This window comes from Aethalodelphis obliquidens, unplaced genomic scaffold, assembly GCF_003676395.1.
Source record: "Aethalodelphis obliquidens isolate GAN/ISIS:26980383/991018 unplaced genomic scaffold, ASM367639v1 scaffold52, whole genome shotgun sequence".
NCBI lineage: Eukaryota > Metazoa > Chordata > Mammalia > Artiodactyla > Delphinidae > Aethalodelphis > Aethalodelphis obliquidens.
The window spans coordinates 5,185,656-5,211,030 of NW_020837996.1; the positions used below are offsets into that span (position 1 = coordinate 5,185,656).

The 25,375-nt window shown below is 46.7% G+C and overlaps 1 protein-coding gene across 2 annotated transcripts in view; it reads right to left on the bottom strand.

The window, feature by feature from the left end:
- Nucleotides 1-25,375, bottom strand: part of DOCK2 (dedicator of cytokinesis 2) — a 407,498-nt gene that overhangs the window by 110,375 nt on the left and 271,748 nt on the right. The window lies entirely within an intron of this gene.

The following is a 25,375-nucleotide window of genomic DNA, read 5'->3' on the forward strand; positions in this document are numbered from 1 at the left end:
TCTTGAACGTGTTCATTCCTCTGCCCCCGGTCTCACTGCCCGTATTGAAGCTACCATCTTCACTACCTGGATTACTGCTGCAGCCTCCTAAGGGGTCCCCTGCCTCCAGCTCTGCCCCCTTTAATCTCCATGTTGCAGTCAGAGTGTGAGCTTACTGAAATGGAAATGAGACCAACTCTCACTCCTGCTTAAAATCTTCAGCAGATCCTACTGACTCTTGGAATAAAAAAATCAACCTCTTAGTACAGGGTATGATTCCCTGCATGCCCCTTTTCAACTTCCTTTCTTCCCCTCTTCCTACTCGCTCCTTTAAACTCTACCGTCAGGCCACACAGAATTGGTGCTGATTCCAGCCTCAGTATGCGCGTGTGTGTGCCCACACACACATACACACATACCCTTAAACAATTTGCCTCATCATCTCTACTGAACTTCAGGTCTCATATTTGAAATCACTTCCCCCAGAAAGGCTTTTGGGATTCTCTCCACCCCCAGCTAGGTTGGAGGTCCCTCTCTGAGCTCTCATGCCCCTGGAATCATCACTCTGATGGCATTAATCAGTTTTCGGGAGCTCTCTCCTCATCTGTCTACCTCTGCTGTAAGACTGTGAAGTCAGAGACTGGGTTAGGGTCCCACTTTCTTCTTATCTCTTCATCTGCAATATAGTGCATGGTACATACAGGTAACCAAGAGATATTTGCTCAGTGAATGGATATGTGGTCTCAGATGGAAGAGTAAATGGGACACAGATTGGGAAGGCACCTAAATGGTGTGTGCTAATTTAGGTCTGCTCTGAGGGGACACACAGATCGGTAAAAGGCTCTCTTCTAATCAGATGGGAATTGGACTAAAGTCTTGTCTGTCATGGAACACAGTTTCCTCACTGTGTGATGGCTGGAGCCTGAGTGGGAAGATTTTGGAGTCCTGGCTCTTCTTTCTGGCCTCATGTCCACAGACATAGTAGGAAACAGCACTGGGCCCAGTGTCAGGAGATCTTGGTCTCAGGTCCAGTCCTGCCATTTGCTTCCTGTGTGCCCCAGGGCAGGTTTCTTTCCCTCTCTCAGGTCTTCATCTATAAAACCAGACTAAAGAACCAGCTCCTTCTACTCTGCGTGCGGTGGTGATGTAGAGTGAGCCACAGCTGACTTTACATCCTGGCTCCCCAGTTCCTAGCTGTGCAGGCCTCTAAGTAATGCTGACTTCTCGGAGTGTTATGCAGATTAAGTGTAATTACATTCCTTAAGTGGGTGCTGCAGTACTGCTCACAGCATAAGTGCTCAATAAATGATTACAATTAAGAGTACACACATCCTCATATGACTAATTTATCAATGGTTATAAGGTAAAGCTACACAGAAACAGCTAAGATTTGGGCTCTTCAATTCTAAGTCATGTAACACTCCCTCCCCCCAGCACCCCATAAAGTGCCGATTGTACATATTTACAGCCCCTATATCTTTCAGACGAAGCATTCAACAAAACTGACATTATGTCACAATTAAGACAATAAATGCTTATTACATTGAATCAAGCCACAGTTACACCCATACCATAATAGGATTATATACTTCATTTTGGAATTTGAAAGCCCTTAAAACTTCAAAACATGATTTGTCACATGTTATCATTTAAAGATTGGTAGGATATTGTAAAGGAAAACTTCCCTGCCCTTGTGATGTCAGATGATGCTCCCCTGAGGGCTCCCAGGTCTTACTCGAGTCTCCAAGGTTCTGGCTGGTAGAGGGGCATGAAGATGGCCTTCCAATGAATACCCTGTGTTCCTGGAATCCTCCTCTGGCACAGGAAACATGTAGGTTGCTGCCTTTGCAGCTGGTTAGAACAAGGGGGCACATGGAAAGTGAGAGCCAAAAGGCCTGAACTCTAGTTCTAATGTTGCCATCAATGAGTCTGGCGATCTTGGATGAATCTCTTAACCGCTATGGGCCTCAATTTCTCATCTGTAAAATAATGAGGCCTATGGCTCTAAATTCTGAAAGTCTATGATTGGTACCTGAAATTAGAGAGATGCAAAATTAAGCCCCTTCCTTTCTTATTCCTCTGATGACGTTTTGGCCTGGAGGTTGTGGTTCCCAAACTTCACTGCGCACTAGAATTACCTGCTATCTACTTCCCCACACCTTGGAATTTTTAACGTTCCTTGGGCAATTCCGAATGTGCAGTGAACTTCGGGAACAACTGCTCTCAGGGAGCCAGTGTACCTCAAAAGACAAGAACGAGGCAGGCCACCCTGACTGCAGACTGGCCAGCTGTCTTAAACAACTACTCAGCTCCTATGAACCTACTTTTCCTCATTTCTGAACCCATAAGGGTTTTACAAGCAATAAGAGATAATGCATGGGCACCTAGTGCCTTGCTGCTCAAAGTGTGGTCCATAGACCAGCAGCATCATGGTCACCTGGGAACTTGTGAAGAAATGAAGAATCTCAGATCCCAGTCCAGACCTGATGAATCAGAATCTGATTCTAAGAAGATTCCCAGGTGGGTAGTAGGCCCAACTGAAGTTTGAGAAGCACTGCTCTAGCACACAGTGCTGCTGGATAAAAATGTATCTTTTGTACATTTGTATTTACCTTCCATCAATCCTCCCCTTTCATTCATTAACCATTCATCAACACTTGTACACCATGTGCAGGGCCAGACGCTGGGCCCTTAGCCCACTGACTGGCACATAGTAGGGCTTCAACAGATGTTCGGTGATTGAATGAATGGATACGAAAAGGAATCAGACCTGGCTATTGGTCTCAGGGAGCTCACAGTCCAGGAGGAAAACTAAGACATGAATCCCAATATCCAGGACAGAGTAATAGTGATGAATGATGCACACTTTACTCGCACACTTCCTATGTGGCAGATACATGCTAAGCAATTTACAGGTACTATCTCATCGAATGCTCACAACAATTTTGGGGGTAGATGCTATTACTATCTGCCTTATACAAATGAGGAAACTGGCACAGAGAGGAAAAGTGGCTTGTCCAAAACTACACTCAGCTAGTATGTGGCACTGACAAGATGTGAAAGCAGGGCAGCCCCAGCCTGACCACTCTGCACCACTGTGACTGCAAGATGAAGCACTAGGGGCAATTTCTGCCTTAACAGCTTTGACTAGGCCCTTTCAAGGGCAGCTCCATCCCCAGGTGCTGTGGGAAGAGGCAGCAGGAGGCCCTGCGGGTAGGGATGCTGCAGGGCTGTTATTCCCAGCAGAAGAGCTGGCCAGAGGGCCGAGAGCTCCTGCAGGCTGCTTATCTGACGCAGTTCCCCACATCTAGCTGCCCCTCTGCCGGGCCTCTCTCTTGCCACTTGGACGTTTTACTTGCAAATACGTTCTGCAGGCGACGCCAGGCTTCTCAACGACAAGTCCAGGCAGCAGAAAGAAAAATCATTGTCTGGGCTTGTGGGCAGGAGGAAGCAATTTTCTGAAAATCGCCTGATGAGGAATAGAGGCGGGGAGTCCCAAACCAGGGGTCCTGAGCTCCAGGCTAAGGTGGAGCCATGAACAAGGACAGGCCTGTGGTCACCAGGGATACAAGATATAATGTAATTCCCCTTGGTCTTCCTCACCAAACAGAAGAGTTCCCAAAAATCTGCATCTAAATCATGTTTTGGTCACTATAATTTTATCATTCAACATGAGATGGTGGATGGCATGGTAATTAACTGAAATACTTCCTTGTGCTTCAACCGTCCTGTAATTTTCATTCCCTTCTCCCTCCCATATCCCTGCCATTTCTGTAGGGGGAGCCAGGCATTTTGTTCCCTCCACTTGCAGTGGTGTCCTCACAATGTGGACCAGCCTCATGGGCATCACCTGGGACCTTGTTGGAAATGCACATTCTCAGGCCCCACTCCAGACCTGATGAATCAGAACCTTGGGAGTGGGCCCAGGGATCTGTGTCTAACGAGCCTCCCAGGGGGCTCTGATGGGAGAATGGCTGCCTTCGACAGCTTTGGGCAAAGCAGCTCCAGTGAGTAACTGACGTCAGGAGAAAGGAAGAGGGACACACGGTGCTGAGAGGGATGAGAAGGCAGAAACAGAGGGAAAAAAGGGTGAAAAAAGATTCCTAGGACTAGGAGGGGAGAGGTGAATTGGGGTCCTGAATAACAAAGATCCGTAACTCCTGCCCTTGGCTGTGCCCCTAAGGTGGCTGGCCCCCTGGCCCCAGCAGTGCTGAACCAGAAAAGCTTCCCTCGCTTAGGGATGTGCTTGACCAATGGCTACATCAGCAGTGAGCAGGGTGCACCTAGGACCAGTGGGGTCTCCATGGGTGCTCAGCGAGGCATAAGACCCCAGGGACTTTGCACTGTCTCTCTGGGTGGGGAGGGACGAAACTGAGTCTGAGTCCTTGTGAATGCCAGGTAAGTCAGGTCAGGGCTGCTCCGGGTTAAATTTAAGTTGATTTAGAGAAAACCAGGGGTTGGTCGTCTTCTATCTCACAACAGTTCATGGGTGTAAATTTAAAGAGGTACTTTAAAGAGGTACTTCTTGGAAGAACGTTCTCAGTCCCTCCCAAACTCTCTTTAAGCAAAGGCAACAGTGCCTCATGAACAGAGAACAGAGGGGTGGGATGTTTTATTTCCCAATACAGATGTTGCAGGGGCACCCAGTGGAAATCCAGGGGCAGAGGCTGGGACAGCTCAAAGCCCTGCTTCTGTTCTCCTTGCTTCTAGAGAAGCAGTTTCTCTAGCGCAGATCCGGTCAATATCCCTCCGGTTACTTGGCTTCTTCATGGTGGGTAGGTTCTCTCCAGACCCTCATTTTAACCATCAAAATGTCAATTCTCACACCCTTGGGTTTAACCCATCAGGAGCTCAGGGTCTAGCACCCTTCTACCTCCCAGCCCACACCTGGCCAGGTAGTGGTTACAGAGCACTGCCCAGGCAGATGTGGTGCTAAAGCTTTCTCTGTTCTGGGCAATGAGAACTCGGCCTCATCTTGAGTCTGGCCTCCGTGCCCTCTCTCTTCACTCTGACTTCTACCTTGATAGCCACTGTCTACCGTCTCAGCAGGAAGCTCTTTCCTTCTCTTTTCAGCTCATACAGCCCTATTTCTTTCTTTCTCTAATGTTTTTTAAAATCAGTTCCAACCTTTTATTGCAATATTTTCTGATCTGTCATCTAAGTCATTGTCATTAAGTTCCTAGAGGTCAGAGACCGTGACTTACATACATCTTTGTATTATGCCCACCCCGGTGCCTGACACAGATTAGGTTTTCAGTGAATATTTACAGGATGACTCTGTACACACAACTACCTACTTGACAACCTCAGGATATTTTACAGGCATCTCAAACTCAAGATGCTCAACTGGGTTGCTTGATCTTAACCTCTTCACTCACCTTAAGTCTGATCCTCTTCCTTATTTCAGGAAATAACCCCTCCATCCTCCCAGTTGCCTATATGGAAAGCTTCAGGCATCTCTGGCTCCTTCTCTTCTGGGCCACATCCAATTGTTGGCCAAGTTCTTTCCAATTCTACCTATGAAATATGGCTAGACTCTCCATTTCTCTCTACCCCAGTTCAATCCACCACCACATCTCCCCGCACTATAGAGTAGCCTCCTAACTGGTTTCTGCTTCCAATCTTGCTTCCTCCCCTTCAGGGAGCTACCAGAGTTGATTTAAAAAAATCCAAGTCTCATTACTCATGTCTCTACTTAGCCACAACAAAGCCTAAAGTCCTTTCTCTGGGTTCATCTCCCACTGCTCTGCTCAGACACACTGGCTTTCTCTAAGTTGGACAAATTAGCTTGCCCCTTACTTTATTCTTCTTACAAAAATTAACATTTTTCCTTCTCAGCACTTGTCACAATTCTTAATTAGGTATTTATGGATGCACTGACTTGTTTAATGCCTATTTCCTTTCCTAAGGTGGAGCTCCTTGAGGGCAGGGACAATGTCTGCCTAGTTCACCATTGTGTTTCCAGGACCAACACAGTACCTGAATACAGGATGTGCACAATAAATACTTTTTGGATGAACACATGTTTAAATTCTAAACATCACGCTCAGCATGCTATGCTTCCTCTTGCTCTGCTGTTACGGTTGATTAGCTAGCAAAGGTGAGACATTCCCCTGATGTAAGGCAAGACTAGGCAATTCAATTTAATCCTGTTCAGTGCAGTTCAAGTCATTTCAATTATATTCAATTCATTTTAATTTAATTCAACAGACCTTCACAGACACCAGAAATCTGACAGGCTTTATGCTAGGAGTAGAGAAATCAGTGATGAAAAGTATTCATTCCCTGCCCTCAGGGGGCTTCCCATTTATTGATCCGCATCTTATGGCCAATGACAATTGTAGGACATAGGACTGGACTTACCATGATGAAATCACAAATAGACTACTGATTGACCTAAACTGCCTCTCATTGCCTGCTGTCATCTACCAATGCAATGTACTGGGGTATCTGATATCAGTTATAGAGGTTTAAATATTGCACAAGACTAGTGGAAGTGAAAAATGAGACGGTGACCAAGAATGCTGAGTACAATGACACCCTCCATCACTGGTCACCTGCAGTGACAGAAATTCTCCAATTCATCCTGAAAACTTATCCTAGAACTTCATCTTCCTTTCCAATTGATAATGTCTTCCTTTTATTCTATTTCGTCTTGAATATATGAGATTTTAGCCTACTCACTTACCGAAGATGTGAGATGAATGACCGATTAAAACACAAGAAATATTATCAATGCTGTGAAGTGAGTTCATCTATTACAAGAAGCAGAAATAGCGACTTTCAAGGCACCACCACTAAGCAGATGTAAATACTCGAGGATCTGGCTCTGAGTTCTCTGGCAGTTAAGGCAGAAATAAAAGGAAATATATCAATTTACACAGTTTTAATTTTCTGACACGGGAGGCAAGTACACCTTTCTGCAGGGACCACATTATTTTCTCCTCTGTAACTATACACTGGCAGGAATTTGTCATGGGTCCTTATGAAAGGACTTAGAGAAGCAGAGTAGACCTTACCTTAATCAGTTTCACAGAAGCAACAAATGCAGCTCAACCTGACTATTCTTATATACATGCTAAATAAAGGCTAGTCTTTGAGAGGTTGATAGCATGGGATCCAACACTCTGTCTTCTGATGATCTAGCTTTACACTGGATTAATTTAATTTAGCCTCTCTTACTCTTATCTGGACCTCGATGGAAACCAAACAACTATTTGCCCTCCTTCCAAGCATTAGCAGACTTGGCTCCCTGAGATGTTTCTGTTTCCTCTTTTCTAGGCCAAATCTTCTTTCCCATCCTGTTATTTTGCTTCCTATTTTCCTCTCTGAGTATTCTACCTCATCTCCACACTACTCTTTCTTGATCTTTCTAGATCTATGATGACTCGTAAGATGTGGGAGGCACAACTAGGATAGTGTGTGTTAATAAATATCTGACTGCAAATAAAAAATATAAAGTCAGAGGATCTCAGAACTGGAAGGACTCAAAGGTCATTCAGTCCAACACTCACCCTCGTGCATGATTCCCTCTGTAGCAACCCCAATAAGGGATCCAATGACCTCTGCTTGAATAACTCCAGAAAGAGAGAAATGTCCACCTAATCAGGTACCTCTCCCGCTATGGATAGTTACAACTGTTAGAAACCTTTCTCGTGCTGGGATGTAAACTTCTTTCTTATAACCTCAAGACATTGAACCAGGATTCTGAGAAGTTAATGTTTTCATACAGATCCACCCCTGATCACCGGAATATTCTGTGATACTACTTAAATTTTCACATGTTGTTTCTGCCCAGTCCGAGGCTTAAATACTTTGAAAGTCAGTATTTTATTAATGGAATCTATTTGATCTGTATTCTGGAAACCTGTGTCATTCCTTACCAAACCTATGATGAGCTGGTCATGCTGATAAAACACGATCATTTGAGGGACATGAAGCATGCTATATATTTTTCCCACTGTCTTAAGTATTTGTGGCAAAATAGAGAAGTGTGAAATGGTGCAAGCCTTTTACCCTGAGTCAATTATGAGGGTGACTGGGTGGCTGATAAATGACAGCCTCTTCTGTGTGAATGGCTTCTCTACTGCTGGGCACTGCTGGCACACCAGCTTTTTTCCTGGCCTTAGTACTTATTTAACAATCTTTAAGAGAGCTCTATGCCTAACACTGAATCTTAAAATGTGACACTGTTCTTATGAAATGAATATTTAAACCACATGCTGCAAATTCATACAAGAAAAGGGAAAAATACCTGCTTTGTCCTCTAGTTTAATAATAAGAAGGAAGGGGTAGGGGGGACGGATGAAGAGAACAGCCACCCTGTGTGTGTATGGAAAGCTACAATTTAAATACACACACCAGGATTTCAACGAGAACATTCTAAGCCAACAGTCCTGTTATTTGGGTGGTGGGTTGTTCAGACTCCCTGTTTGCCCTGCTCTTGTTTGCCCACCTCTGGGGCTCTTCATTGTCCCCACAAATCCAAGCATAGCCTGGGGAAGGCAGGCAAAGATGGTACCTAACAGTCTCATAAGCTCCTCATTAACAACAGCGCAGCAAGGTGTGAACGGGGCAGGTGTCTTTTCCTGCCAAGCGAAGTTTCCGGATTATCTACCTTTACGTCCACTGAGTCAGGACTCCTTCTTCCCCGCTGTGAGGGCAGATAATCAGGCTGACTAAAGACCGTGCTTTGTCCATCTATGTGCGTGTGGACACCACGTTTCCCACGTGCACACCCGTCCACTACGTTCAGGGAGAGAGCATCCACCAGGTGAGTTTTAAATGTGCCTGCACTGCTTTTTTTTTTTTTTTTTTTTTTTTTTTTTGCGGTACGCGGGCCTCTCACTGTTGTGGCCTCTCCCGTTGCGAAGCACAGCCTCCGGATGTGCAGGCTCAGCGGCCATGGCTCACGGGTGCAGCCGCTCCGCGGCATGTGGGATCCTCCCGGACCGGGGCATGAACCCGCGTCCCCTGCATCGGCAGGCGGACTCTCAACCACTACGCCACCAGGGAAGCCCTGCACTGCTTTAATTTTCAAGAGCACAGCACACAGCGTCTCGGTTGAGGTGAGCTGGCAGGGCCTCCCCTGGTGCTGTGCTCACTCAGGGTGGACGGTGCAGTGGAAAGCTTCCCTTCCACCGCTTAACTCAGTGTGTCTCTGTAAGCTGGCTTGTTTAAGGAAATAATAAATGGTTGTGAGCAGGGGGAGTCAAGGGGGCAAAGAGGACAACAGGACTAACTGGAGTCCAACCAAACCTGGAGCTAACAGGGCCAGCCCTTCACCCCACAAGGCCAGGTCACTCTGGGAACCTGGAAAACCCAAAAGGTCTCCATATGGTCCTCAGCCTTCCATCAGCAGGATTAAGAGCCTTCTGCAGTTTTCACGGACTGACCATTCAGCAGTGGAAAGAGACCCAGTTCTACCTGTGACCTTGGCCAGGCACCTGACACCTCTGAGCCTCAGTTTTCTCATCTACTCAGTGGGGATGGTTATACTTTCCTCACAGGGCTGTGGAAAGGACAAAATAAGAGCATTACACTGAAACAATAATAATAGCTAACACTGGTAAAGTACCTACTACGTGTCGGTCAATGTGCTGCATTTTCCATATTTTGTCTTATTTAATCCTCACAACAATCTACAAGGTAGCAACTCTTACTATCCCCATGATATGGAGGCAGAAACTGAGGCTCAGAGCAGTTAAGTAAGTGGCTAAAGGTCACACAGCCAACCAGCACTGATGGCACCCGTTTTCACTCATTCATTCACCACCATGTACTTGCTTGCTCCACACTAGGCAGTGAGAAGCAAAACCACAGGCAGTCCCTGCCCTCATGGCTCTTAGTCTCGTTACCAGAATGAACAAACTTCAGAGTAAATGGAAGTGGACTAGAACTCCAAGTTCTACTCAAACCCCAGTGGGATGTGGGACAAGCCCTGCCTGGTGCTGATGACTGAGACGTGCTCAAGGAGACAGTGCTGGTTCTACAGATCCTCCAGGGACAGAAACCAGGCATACTGGCCAAGGCAGAAAGGTCTTGTACATTTTCCTTATGTTTGATGCAAGCCCAGAATTATAGGTCTGAAAGGAACCTTGAGAATGAATTGAATCCATTTCTCTGCCTCTGAGAAAGACTGCATTTGTACTCTTCTTTGCCAGAGAGTTTCAGCCAGGGAAACTCGCTTATTTCAAAACCTGGTTAGGGCTTCCCTGGTGGAGCAGTGGTTAAGAATCCACCTGCCAAGCAGGGGGCCCGGGTTTGAGCCCTGGTCCGGGAAGATCCCACGTGCCGCGGAGCAACTAAGCCCGTGTGCCACAACTACTGAGCCTGTGCTCTAGAGCCCACGAGCCACAACTACTGAGCATGCATGCCACAACTACTGAAGCCCCCGTGCCACAACTACTGAAGCCCCCGTGCCACAACTACTGAAGCCCGTGTTCCGCAACAAGAGAAGCCACCGCAGTGAGAAGCCCTCGCACCGCAATGAAGAGTAGCCCCCGCTCACCGCAACTAGAGAAACCCTGCGCACAGCAACGGAGACCCAACGCAGCCAAAAATAAATAAATTTAAAACAAAACAAAACAAAAAAAACCTGGTTAAACAAAGTCTGTATTTACACACAGGTGAATTTAAGGGCATTCTAGTACCTTTAAATAGTGAGCATTTTAAATAGGATTGATTCAATGCATTTTCTTGGCACACAGCTTTTCAGGAATGCAAAATACACCTGTGCCCAGCATCTTAAGGCTTCTAAAAGATAGATGATGCCTTTCTTCCCCTTTGGGTACATGCTCATACAACTAAAAGCATTCGTATAGAAGACGTTCCTTAAATCTTAGCTGAATCCTACCTGGGACGATTAAGGTCACTTGAGTGATCTTTCTAATACAACCCAAGAGAGAGGGATCTGAGTGAAGAGGGTGGATCTGGAATGGATCACAGCCTTGCACTGAGGACTCCGGGGAAATCTGGGACAGCCTCTTGGATTAACAGCATCATTTGTGGCTACCTCTTGGCATCATTTTCCTAATTCTGTTCTAGCTGCTCCCAGAAAATCAGTCCATCTCTGCAAATCCTTTTCTTGGAGACACTTAAGGGATCATCTATAATTTGTGCCATGCAGCTTAGTACTTGATCAACCAGGATGGCTCTTAGGGATCACCAAGTCCTGCCCTTGCAGGACAGAGGAGGAACTTGAGGCTTCAGGGACCAAAGTGACTTGATCCCGGATGTGCAGCAAAGCTGCGGCAAAACTGAGCAGACCATCCAGTCTCCAGACCCCAGACCTTTCCTGCACAAATCTGAGTCTCCTCCCCTCAGCTAACCCTTTGCTTCCCTAAGGCCCAGAGCTGCGTCTCATTCTTTTCTAGGACCTCACAGCCCAGATTTGGGCACATTAGTTGCCTGAAGTACGTGTGGCTTTGCTTTGACTTGAGCGGGTTCAGACAAGACCAATCTGGCCGTGAGACATGATGGGGGAACTGAATCTATGAAGCCTCTGTATTTGTCTGTAAATATAGACTTTGTTTAGCCAAGTTTTCAAAGTGAAGGTCCCTGGCTGAATCTCTCCAGAGAAGAAGAGGACAAATGGGGTCTCCCTCCATTCCTTCTTTACATACTTTTTGAATATGCTCAGTAGGTGTTTGAGCCCAGAACCTTCCTATTGGAAAGAAAGGCCCCTTGCTCTCGAGCCAGATGACCTTCTGCCCCTAGTGGTCCTGGGCAGGGGTTCCCCCCCTTCCTCTCCTCCAGGACCACCCTAAGCTCTAGTTAGATAGCAGAAGCCTGGCATTCTTCCCTCCCTTGGGAACAGCCGTGAAGCTCCTCAGCTTTCCATCATGCCTGGATCTCGGCAAGGTTACAGGCTGTGTGGCTCAGGATGGCACAAAAGCGCTTAGCTCTGCCTGGGGTTTGCTCTTATAGGGTGGGGTCCTGCTACAGCTCTTCCACTCCCTGGAGCTCTCCGCTGGGAGGTTTTGCCAAGTCACTGTCTGTGACTGATGCCCCTGCTAAGTTTTAACAACTGGTGAAAATACCTGCTCATATTTCACGGGCACTCTTCTGGCTGGTGGTTCAAGTTGATATTGATTTACTCATTGGGTTGCACACATGGGCAGCCCAGGTGGACCCGTCTGAGCCTCCTCAGGTGTCGGTGACCTTGACCACTCATGAAGTAGCTCCCCTCAACTTTGGGAGCTGCCCCTTGAAGATGTGTAAAAAAAAAAAAAATCAGCTCGGGAAGGCGCAGGACTCTGCATTTGGGCAAGTCACTCCCCTCCTTGGATCTCATGTTCCTCATTCATAAAATGGGAGAACAGGGATGAATGTGTTCACGGGTCCCTTCTGCATCCAGGCCCCACCCAACTGCTGAGCCACAGCCGTGAGCGGGCAGGTTGGAGGAGTCTTTCTGCCCATGAGCTGACAGCCTGTCATAATTGCCTTGCCTGAGGCCTGAAATATATTATTTTTTGCTTCAAAATACAAAAATAGAAAACTGAAAAATCAAAATGAGCAAATATTTAATTAAATGTCTATATAATGTAACATTACGTAAATGCCATTAATTATTAAATTTGATATCATAAACATTTCATTACACTTTAAAACAATTTGTTTCTTAGAATTTCTCACTTTGAAAGAATTCTCGAATACTGTGCCTGGCGATTGCTGAGGGCTTACAGCTATGAGTTACTCCCAGCCAAATGCTTTCAACAGCCAAATTATTTTTTTAACTAAATATTTTTAAATATTTTAAATATTAAATATTTAAATATTTAAAAAATATTTTAAATATCACCTTTTAAATATGTTATAGCAAGAAATATTAATGTAGAATGTGGGTAACTTTCAATGTGTGTGATAAGATGTGACATGAAATCTCCAAAAGTGAGAATGCCTAGGCCTTTGAAAACTTCAACGTTGTTCTAGAACCACAGGGTACAATACTGAGAACTAATATTAGTAAGCATTTACTCTGTGCCAGACTCTCTTTCTAGCCTTTTGCATGCATTAGCTCATTTAATGCCCGAGACCATCTTTGAGGTAGAAACTATCCCCGTTTTACAGGTGAGGAAACTGACACAGAGGTAAGTAATCTTTCCAAGGACACAAGTTAGTTATCAGCGCAGACAGGATGGGAAACCAACAGCTCCAGGGCTTGTGCTCTTAGCCACTCTACCATACAAAATGCTAGGCATCCCTGGGCTTTTCCAGAGGAGAAAACAAGTGCTGGCAGGGCAAGAAGGAAGGGTTGCATGTCTCCACAAATTAGGAGTGTAATTTATGCGGCAAGAAATAGAATTTATCACTTGCTTGGCCCTGCTGTTACTGCTACCTCTTCTGTAGTTCTCTTCTGCCCACAGAAGTCTTCTTTCCAGCTAACTCTCAGCCCCACCTACATGCTGTTAATAATGCAAAAAAAAATATTTTTTTTAAAAAAGAGCTGATAGCCATTGACAGCTCAGTCAGTATTTCATATAGCACTTAATTTCATTCAATCCTCACAACAAACTCCATCGTATAAACAAGGGATTTGGGGTTTAGAGACTTGAGATACTTTTGTCCTTGGTCATATGGCTTTCAGAAGTAGTGGAAGCTAGGATTTATACTCTGGTTTTATTGTAAAGCCTGAACTCTCTTTTATGTTAGGAATATATGTGTATTGTTTAAGCAATTTGATTAATAACAAGCATAGTGAATAAAAAAAGTAAAGCCCTCCCTTTCCCACAACCAACCTATTCCTCTTCCCCTATCTGGTCCCCTCTCCATGTGTTCCTCTGTTAATAGTTTGGCGGGCATTCTTCCAGACTTTTGCTACGTAATTACATACCTATGTAGGTATCTATTCATCCATTCATTCCTTCCTCGCTTATTTATTCCCATGGCTTCACTCTCTACATGTGGCAGCTCCCAGGGTGGAAAAGGCGTGACAACCCCTTAACAGAGATGCTGAAATCCCAAGGGCAAGGCTGACCATGATAAATGTCCACGGGATCAGGAAATGCAGGTGGGGTGCTTCTCACCCCTCCTGTCTCCCTAGACCTTTGCACGGCTCCTCTGGCTCACACAGCAGTTTTGTCTACGCCTGCACGTCTCATGTGCTGAAATGGCACACTTCATTCTCAGCCTGGGAGGTCTCTGGGCTCAGGTGGCCCAGACCCCACATCTGGGGAGCTTCGAGAAGAACGGGTTATCTGCATAAGGCAAGCGGCAAAAATCTGACTCACTGCTACTTCTCTGTCCTTCGCTTAAAGGGGAATCTTAATTAGTTTATCCAGAAGAGAGAATCAGACAACAGACTGAATGACTTGGGAACGGACCATGCTGCATTGGTTTTTGCATCCCCGATGCCAAAATCGAGCGCACAGTAGGTACTCACAAAATTATCAAATGAAGAAGTTGCTACAGTAAGAACAGGGTCTCCTCCCACTGTTGCATGCGGAAGAGCTCTGTTACAGTCAATTTTTTGTTTGCAAAGATGAGCGATTTTTAGTCCTCTGGTGGATTTTTTTCCTTTTATTTTCACAGTCACAGTTCAGGGGCAAAGAAAAGCTTTCCTCTCTCTGAAAGAATAGGAGAAACCGAGGGGGTTTGGGTAACTTAAACTACAAGGCTCCCTCTTTCATATGGTGCAAAGATGGGAATATTTAATAATTGCACCAACAATGTCATCTGTATAAAAGCTGCGACTTCCTGGCTGACAGACAGTCAGAATAACCTTGTGCCTAAGAGTGGAGGCTGGGTAGTCTGTGAGCTCAGGGCTCTGGTTCTGGTGCCTGCTTCTTGGCTGTGTGATCTTCTGTTTCTCAGTTTCATCATTTGTAAAACGGGGATAATAATGGCACCTACCTCATGCAGTGTGTGGAAGAGGATTAGGCAAGATGATATAAGTAAAATATTGAGCACAGTGCTTGCTATATATATACATGTGTATGCACGTGTGCATGTGTGTGTCTGTGTGTGTGTGTATAATAGGAGCTCGAAATTATACTAGTATCGTTAATAATAAACTCTGGACCTTCATCATAATGCTACTCTAAATATCTAAGAACTTGATTTCTATTGACAACCATTTGTTGAATGAATGAATGAATGAATGAATGCACTATACTGACCAGGGTGAGATGCTGGAGCAGGTGTTCCCCCTAAACCACCCCTGAATCCCCAGAGTTGAGCAGGTGGCACAGAGCAATCTTTCCACGTGAGTTAGCCGAATGTTCCTAATTCAGAAGACTGAGTAGTGCAGGGGGCAAGGGTTCTGAATTTTTACCCAGAAGACCTGGATTCAAGTCTCAAGTCTGCCATTTGTCATCTTATGTGGAATCATTAAGAACACCTCTCTCCGTCTGGGGCCAAATATGCAGCTTCAGGAAGGAAGTCCACGGAACAAACAAGAAACTTAAAGAATACAATCCAGAAGGGCCTCTATTACTGTCTCGAATAGGGGTGATAAGACCCAAAGTCTTCCCATTTTTGATGAAGAAATGGGTGTAATAGACACTCTACTTTCCTCATACTTCTACTCTATCCCTGCAAGGGTGACGATCAATGAGCAAAGTTGGGGATGCAAGAGGGAGTGGTGGGGACTGTGCCCATCTAAAGCAGGCAGCTCTCATCAGCTGTAGCCAATCACCAGCAAGCAGGAAGGCAGGCCCAACCAAGCCAGCTGAGCAGCTGGAAATCTGGGCAACCCTGTGAAACCCGCCAAATTTTATTTGTGTCCATCTAACTCAAAATTAATTTTATAACTTTGAGTGGGCCAGCACCGTGAGGGACAATCAAAACACTGTGGGCCAGATTTATCCCAGGGGCTGCCAACAGGGGTAAACGACTGCTAACCCTAAGTGTAATGCAGTCCAACAGGCTCAGCCTACAAAGTGAGGTAGGAACCTGAAACCCATATCACGGAAGGGGCCTGCTGAAGCTGGTGGTTAGTCACACAGAGTCAGGGATGGGATCTGGTCCCAACACTCCAGCCAATCTTAGGAGATCAAGTAATGCCGTGGCAGAACGTGGCCATTATAAGGAATAACAAGAAAATGCCCAGCGTAACTCAACACTAGACAAAATACTTCATAGGTAAAAATAGTACACCCGAGGCTTCCCGTCATAGAAAATCCACAGCAGACTCCAGGTGCGTGAACCAAAACCAACACAGAAACCTATTTTGAAGGCTATTATATAACCTTCGGTGAACAAGTCCTCTGCTACAAGACAGAGCCATGCTGCGTGCTCCCAAACTCAAGCGTCTCAATCCTGGTCACACAGCAATTTCCACTCCTGATTACTCAGCTTTGTCTTAAAGCCTCTGTTGTCTGAAAAGGCTGTTGTGCTGAGATAATACTAATATTTACTGAGCTCTTAGTACACGCCTAGTGCCGCCTAAGCTCTTTGCATACATCAGTGCACTTAATCCTCAAAAAAACCCTATGAGGAAGGCTTACTAGTTCCCCTATGAGGGTACTGAGGCCCAGAAAGGTTAATAACATTCCCAAGGACTCAGAGCTAGAAAACAGCAGCTCTGGGGTTTAAACCCAGACAGGCTGACTCCAGAGTCCAAGCTTTTAGCCACTGCCCATGACGGTGCCTGCCTAATCTTATGATACCAGGACAGAGAGAGGGCGGGAAGGGCACCACCACCTACTGAGAACATTGCAAGATAGGCAGTAGGATTCGGTTTGTCTCCAGCTTGAACATTCTTGGGAACAGAAGTCACCAGATCCCTTAGTGAACAGTATCTGTGATCCCCAAAGGGACAGACCCTCCTCCCCTGTGACTTTTAGAGGATAATCTCAATGGCCAGTTGCTCTAAAAGAAAATTGAGAAAGGAGGGTAACTTGCTAACTGATGTAAGGATGGATAGAGGTTCAAAGGTCTATTTGCATTCCCCACTTCAAAACTGAAACCTCCGGCTCTTTTATCAAGAAGTCTTAAATGACAGGGCGGTATCCTCCTCCATCGGCTCCTTTAATTAATGAACTCTGAAACGTTACACCTCCGTGTACACACCTCGGTGTACACTCAGAAGCTCTCCTTCTCTGTTCCCTTCTGAGCTCTGTAATTTATTTTAAAAATCCCATTGAACATGTGATTTGCTCTGTGAGACACGGCCCAGAGGAATCAAATTCTAACCTGATCACAGCATTCCTTTCCATGTGGCCCCAGTCATTAAAAAGCTGCCACGTCCCCCACCCTCACTTACCACTGCCTCCGAATTAAGTGTGAATTCAGTCTGCAGTTCCAGGCTCCAGCCACCTTTCCAAGTTATTGCCCACTTCTCATTGACTAATTCTCCTCCCCGTTAGCTAAACTGGGCTGCTGGTCATGATCTCCTTCGAAGAGTATTTCAAAAACCAACCCTTCATGCAGTCCTCTGGCACGAGGAATGCGTTCTCTCCTCTCATGGGTCTCCATGAGGCTTCCCAGACAGCTGCATTTATAATTCTGCTCATGTCAGAATCTGCACTGCCATGATCTCCCTCCTGGGAAGTAAGCAACAAAATAGGACACAGAAGGGCAAGGACTGTACTGTCAATGATTCCCTGTCACATTTCACACACAGTAGGTATTCAGCAAATGTTTCTAGAGCTGAATTTATCATCTGGGAAATTGGTTCGTGCATGGAACAGTCTTGGGCTTTTGTGTTTACATTCAAAAAGATGCCAAGGGCTATAAACCTTTATCTGCATGCTCTGGTTTTCACTGAGTGACACTCCTTTGTTTGGAAACTAATCCTGAGGTAGGGAGGGCACTCAGGGGCTTCCATTATACCTCTGGAACTGGATGCATATAAAAACAGTGTGGGAATAATCTTTTAATTTGGTAACTTAGCAAACACTTTTAACGCCTGCCTTATGCTGACCAGTGTGTTCAGTATGGAGGAGACATGGAGGAATAACCAGGGCCAGTCACTTTCTTTGTCAGCAAAGGAAACAGAGAAAGCGCCCTGAGGATCTTGCCCTGAGCGGGTGGCCAAAGTAATCTGCAGAAGGAAGGAATAAGGGAAGGGATAAGGGAGAGGGAAGGAGGAGGGAGGGAGAGAGACCTAGAAAGAAGATATCAATGTATGGTTGTCTGTATGTGTGTGTGTAGGTAAATGATAAATAGGCAGCTAGACAGATGACAGACGATGTAGATGATGGATGGAAGGATATGAAAAAAATGAAGAGAGTTGCAAATAACCATTCTCCCCTCCACCTTAAGTCTCTCTGTCACATTATCCTATTTTATCTTTTTTATGGCACTAATCACAACCTGAAATCAATTTATCTGCATGTTTGTTTACCCTTTATGAAAAACATTCTGAATCCCCCTATTAAAATGTAAGCTCCGTGAGATGAGGGGTCTTATCTGTACTGTCCCTCACGGTCTCTCCCCCGGGCCCTGGCCATAACAGACAAATGACCATTAGTTAAGTGAGTCAACAAAAGAAGCGGTCGGATGGAATTTTCACACCTAGAATTTAGACCAGGAAGTAAAGAGGGTGAGTATCGAGTGGTAGCCTGGCTCCTCTCTTGGTGCCTTACCAGAGGAGCTCTCCAGGCTTCTCCCAGGGCAGGGTTAGCCCCAGGGGGAGAAACCTGAGGGTTTCCCCTCAGCAGCTGCTAACCCTGCTTCGCAGCAATCGCAGGGACTCCCCCCTCCCTCTGAAACTGGGCGTACATTTTCAGCGTGCTGCATGGTGTGGGACTTACTTTTTATTTATGGGATTGCTTGTGTACTCACGCCAAGCCAACAGGCACCATGACACAGGAGGACCCGTTCCCGCTCCTCTCCTCCACGTAACAGTCAATGTGAAGGACAATGCGCTCACGCTGCCAGCCGGTCATTCCCTCCCCACGAAACAAATACACTTATTGTTAAGGTTTCATCATAGTTGGGGATTTTCACCTCCATTTTTAGAGGGGGAGAATAAGAAACAATGAAACCAGAGAGGCCGTTTAACATGGAGGGTTGGAAAAGCCCAGGTTCCGGGGCAGCGAGACTGAACCCTAATCAGGACGAGCTTGTATTAGTTGAGTGACCCTGGGCAGCTGCACCACTTGTCTGAGCCCTGCTTTCCCATCCGTGCAAAGGGGGTAGTGAAGTCTACCTGGGAGGGTTGTGGAGAGGATAACGGATGAGGAAGTGTGCCGCCTGGTGCTTGGCACTCCGTCTGGGCACTATCACTGAATGCCAGTTCCCTCCTCATTCCGCTTGGAAAACGCTCAGTCCTAGTCCAAGATCCATCTCCTCTTCCCAACCTTGCCTCAGTTCATGAGTTCAAGTGGGTTCACAGTGACTGTCTTCTGTGCCAGCTAGAATCTGGGCTCCACTGTGAGGCGGCCTAGGTTCAAAGCATGGCTCCACCACTCATTTGGTGAGTGACCTTGGAGGGCTGTGCCATCTCTCTGAACTTCAGTTTCTGCAGCCTTAGGTGGGAACAGGGCCTCGTGGGTTGTGTGAAAATTAAGCGGATGTTGCAGGTGAGACATTTAGAACTGTGCTAGTGCCCTCCAGTGTGAGTGTACTCAATGCTCCCCTGCAACCCTTCTGGCCTTCGTTCTGTCCCAGTAACATGACAAAACTCCCTCCTGACTGAGGGCCTTTGCCCACGCTATTATTCCCTCTGCCTGGAATACCGTGTCCCCAGTTCTTCACCAGCTGACTCCTTCTCAATATTCAGGACCCGGCCTAAAGGCCCTCTCCATGGGGAGGTCTTTACTGCCCACTCAGCCTTAGTCAGCCTCCCATTCTCTATGACAAGCTCCTATCGTGTGATTTTTCAGAGCACTTATCACCACATGAAATTATTTTTCCTATTTGGTTTGTGTCTTTATCATCTTTCCTCACCCCACTAGAATGTAGCTGTCTTATTCCTTGAAACAGCATCTGATGCTGGTGGGTCCTCAGTAGATCGGTGGGGCGACCACGTGAGTGAATGGCTGACAGTGAATGAATGAATGACTGTGCCTCCAGGAGGGAAAGTGCGCTGGAGCACCTGACTCTTCACAGTGTTTGGCTGAGGTTCTGCCCACCTGATGCCCAACACAGGACGTGCAGTAAAGGCCAGTTTCCAGAACTCCTCTGCGCTCTCCTCTAAATACGAAAACTAGCTAATGATGCGCTTGCTAAAGCCTAAAGATAGCTCCCAGGACAGCCCTCTGGGACTTCCTGTGACTAATCACCCTCAGTCACCCAGTTAGAGGAGCTACCGTACCTCATCCCTCAGATTCTACCTCTCGGTGCATCAGACCAGGCTGGATGGTGGGGGTGGGGGGGCGGGGCTGGAACATGACTCTCCCCACTGTCGCCTTCCAGAATGGCTCTGTGGGGCTGGAGACTGCTCTTCTCGTCAAGTGACAAGAGTTTGGGTCCCTTTCTCCCTCAAGAGCAGAAAGACCATAAAATTATGCCTTCCTCAAATTTACTGCTGCTGCGATTGCATGTGGAATGATCCGGGTCCTCTTGGGTAAACACCGCTTTGGCTCTGAGGAGCCTCACTCAGCTGATGGCTTGTGAATGGATGGTGGGCAGCAGAGGGGAGGGGAGGGCGTCGGTGCTGCACCAGGGCTGGAGCCTGCCTGCCTGGCCCACGTGGCTTCCTGGAGCCGGCAAGGAGGGGGATGTTCACTTTTCTGGAAAAGAACCACATCAATATTCTGGGTGACTCTTACGCAAATAAGGGCAAACCTTGGGGCCGGGAGCCAGGAAAAAAAAATAGGCCACACAAGGGACTGAGGCTATGGACACATCAAAATAATAAGCAAAAACCAGAGGTACTGGCTGCTGGAGAAAAAACTTGAGGCTAATGCTTCCAGAGGGAAGTTTTCTGCAGGCTGGAAGAATGAGTGATTTTCAAGTGGGAGGAGAACACCCTGCATCCTTTCTACTCCTTCTTAGTGTACCTGTAAAGAGGCTGCTACTGACCTGCTGACACAGCCCAGCAGGTTATTAACTGAGGACCTTGGGCAACCTACTGCACTTCCCTGAGCCTCGATTTTCTCACCTATGAAATGGAGAAATAATACCCCCCTAATCCAATAAGAACTCTTGGGATGATTAAATGAGACAATATGTAGAAAATGCTTAGCACCGTCCTGGGCACAGAGTAACAACTCAATTCATGGTACTAATTATTGTCGTTTCAGTTGAATTTATCCCCATTAATTTTTCACACTAAGACACAAAAGAGTTCAAATGGGTTCCACTCTATCCTCCTGATCTTTCTGCACAAAAGTCTCCTCTAACTAGAGGAGGGAAGGGAACTACCACTCATTATGCACCTGCTACGGCATTACTAGGGGATTACTGACCCATTATATGGATGACAATACAGCCCCAGAGAGATGAAGTGACTTTCCCAAGGTCACACAGCTAGTAAGTAGCAGAGAAAGAGCTGTTTGGTTTGAAACCCACAGATTTTGAACAATGCCAAAGCATTCTTCCCTGGTCAGGAGAAAGTGACGGGGACTACACTGTGTTCCCTGATCTGGGAATGGAGGGGCCCCATGGAGGTAAATGTCTTTTGTCTTGGTTATGTCAAGAAGATAACTCTGAAGTTATAATAAGGGTCTAAATCCTCCTACAGCTATTTACCAGACATTCTCGGGGAAGACAGACCCCAGAGAGGAGGTCTGAAAGGAAAAAAAAAATTAGAACGTTTGACTGATGGAGACAGAGAAATGAGACAAGGCATCTGGGAAATGAAGCGCTCTGAGTGACTGGAGCCCACTGGGCTAACTGAGGACAGAGATTTCTTCTCACGGTCGGAGACTGCTCAGCTTCTCCATCATCACAGCCAATACCACAGGGTGCTTCTAGAGCTGCTCAGAAAGGGCAAGGTTGCTAGTATTGATGATTGCCACCCAGTGCTTTCTTAAACCTGTTTGCTCATTTAATCCTCTCGACCATTGGGAAGCGGGTATCACTGTCCCCATTTCACAGACAAGGAAACTGAGGACCAGGGTGGCAACATGCTCTCCCAGGGTCACACTTTAAGGGATGGGGCTGGGATTCCACTGAGGATGGGGAGGGGGGTCCAAAGCCTGGCTGGTGCTCACTCCACAGGGTTGTTTGCTCTCCCTCCCTCCAAAACTCCTTACAAGGAGTGATGCCTCCAGCATCACTCCTAGTGTCACTGCCTGTTCCTTTAACTGGGGCAGGGGAAGGCCACTGCTGCCGTGCTCTATTTTTGATAATCCTCCTTGCTCTGCAAACCATGCCTCTGCCTGCCTTGAAGGGCCACTCAGCTTTGCTCTGAGGTGCCAGGCACGTTGCTGACATTACCTTTCAGACACCTCTCCAGGCAGGCAGGCCACAGGGAGTCAAGGGCTCGCCAGCTCTCTGGGTGACATAAAAATCAGCAGGATCTGTGGCAGGCACTTTGGCATGTCATCTCACTTCTCTGTGCCTCTCTTTCCTCCTCGATAAAATGGGTCCTCAAAAGGGACCACGGCAACAGGCAGGGCTAAAGGGCATCATCTAAGTAAAGTGCAGAGCCCGTTCCTGGGATGCGGCCAGCACTTGATAAATGCTAATTAGTCCACACACACCTGAAGAATATAGAAATCACACCGTGCTAAGGTCAGAAGGCCCTTGGAAACTAGTTAGCCCCCAACCCTCTCGCTTTACAGAGAAGGTAAATAAGGCCCCCCAAAAGTAAAGCGACATTTCTATTATTTCACAGCAAGTAGCAGAGAGGACGTGAGAACCAGTTCCCATCATTCCCAAGCAGGTGTTCCAGGGCAGGGGTTCTCAGACATAACCGGCATCAGGGTCACCTGCAAGCTGGGCTGAAACAAAGAGCATCAGGCCCCACCCCCAACCTTCTGATTCACTGGGTCGGGGCTGGGACCCATAATGTGCATTTCTATCAAGATCCCGGGTGATGCCAATTCTGCGCATCTCAGGACCCCGCCTTGAGAGGCACTGCCACAGGGTCTGCAAACTCTAAGTACTCTGGTGGAGCCAGGTGGCTAGGTTACTGTACCAGGCGAGCTGGGAACTAAAGGGTGATTGAAGATCATGCCAGGTCTTGTGGGAACAGCTGCTACTCATCATCACAGGATGGTGCTGTGCGGAAATGTGGGTCCTGTGTTTCCGGACCTTCTGTTTTCTCAGGAGAAGCCATAAATCTGTCTTTTTTATGTGAAAACTCCTAGCATTCAAATGTTAGCAACTATTTCCCATTTTTTAAAAACTGTTCCGACCAATAAATCACATCCATGTGTTGAATTTGGCCCACGGGCCCCACGTTTGGGACCTCGGTGTTGCCCTGTCCCCGGGGCCTGGATCTGAGGGCAGAACCAGCCCTACAGAGAGCTGGTGCTCTCTTTCTCTGCAAGAGGAATCTAATCCAGAAATTGTGGGTTATACCCCAAGAGGGAAGGTACCAGTGAAAATTTTTTAATCTGTTGATCCCATTCACATTCCCCACGCCTACTCCAAAGGTGAAACTTAAGTTCATCTGTGTACATTACAAAACAGGAACATTTGATCTGGATGTGGAGGAAACTCAACATCACCCTCCACTTGATGGAATAGAGAGATGTTGCAGGGGGCATCCCACCGCTGTGTGGGCTCATCCAGCTCATTGTGGAGCATTCCTGTGTTTACGCCTCTCTTCTGGAGATCGATATCAACAACGTTTGTTGCCTGTATATGATTTGCCAGATGTTTTACATATGGCGTCTCATTTAACGCTAACAACATTGTGAAAAAGTGTTATCGACCCTGTACTTCAGCCTAGCAAGCAATCCTACACCCAGAGCACCTGCAGGGGTCAGTGATGGGGGAAGAGCTCACACCAGGGCTTGGAAACATCAAAGACAGTTAACTTTCCAGTAGGCTTGGCTGGTTGGTTCCTGAGCCCACCTGGTCTCCCCTATGCAGAGGGCGGGGACTATGTCCTCTATTTCTCTGTTCCCCTTACAGGGCCAAGGTCAGACCCTGACTGCCTTGTATCCTCAAGGCATAAAAGCTGCAGCCGGAGGAGCCAGCGCCATCTTGGCAACAAATTCCTCCTCCTCACTGGAGAGGCAACTTGGGAAAGAAAATTACAGTTTTCTGTAAAATATGGAAATAGATGCTTACAAATGAGTTCAAATTTATGATAATTTCCCAATACCTCCAGACATCCCACTTTGAACATCTGTGTGGTTCATGGGTGAGTGCGTGACCTGTAGCTAACCAGAGATGAGTTGTGCCAGCTCCACAGACCCATGTTTCTTGCGTGTTTAGAATTTTCAGCTCTTGCTTAGTCTCCCTCTAAGTTAATTAGACTATGGGAGAGGCATGGGTACTCTTCCATGAATCAGAGTAGCCAGAAGTCACTGGGGAGGGAGAACAGACCAAGAAAAATAAGATTTTTCTTGCCTTGACAGTTGATTTTTTTTAACTCCCTTGTCTGTCACCTATACACACACTGCCATAAATAAGATGTACTACAGACTTTCTCAGATGGCAACATCTTAATGAGAGAATCTGCTCTCTGACACTTTGGAAAATGTCAATAAAGAAAAATGAAATTAGAGACAGGCCCACGTCCTTCCATGTCAAACTCCCCCACTTCATGCAAGCGGCAGCAGTGGAGTTGTTATTTTGCAACTGTAGAGCAGATGTGAAGCCCAAATGATATGGTAGAGTTTTATTTTCGAATGGTGCATATTTTTAAATTGGGAGAAAGGATGGGGCTTGACATTTATGGGCAACAGAGTTCCTGCTGCACAGAGACCCTGCCGTTAAGCACACGCTGAAACGGGCAGCTGCAGAGAAGTGGGGCTCTATTCTGGAGGGGCCTGTTCCCCATCCCATCCCTCTACCTGGAGAAAGCTCCTGGTAGTAAGTGTCTGCTGGTTTCCTGTGGTCTCTTGGGCATGCCATTCTGTTTTCCACACAACGGTCAGAGTGGTCTTTTCCAACCCAGATGGAATCATGTCCTTCTCTGTCAAAGATTTCAGTGGAAAGCACGGCTCTTGGGATAAAGTCCAGAATCCTTAAGAAGGCCGAGGGTTCCGCCTGGTCTGCTTCTTCCTTCCCTTGTCATGCATCACATCTTTGGCGTTCTCTGTTCTAGGCCACAGGTCTTCAAATAGCCACTCACCCTCACTCCCTGGGGTCTCTGCACCTGCAGTGACTTCTGCCTAGAACACTCCTGCTCTACCCACCTTCTGCAGCCATCAGACCTCAGCCTCCCCCAACTTCCCAGACAAGGGGTCCCCCCTGTTACTACTTCTCCTTACACCACACACTTTCCCTTCAGAGCACTTCTTCAGTTTATAACAAAAGACTCTATTGTCAGTGACCTAATACCTGCCTACCCCGCTCAACACTCTGCAGGGACAGGTTCCCCGTTTGTTTTTGCTCGCCTCTGAATACCTGAGACTTTGCGCGATCAGGGTTCCCCAACCTC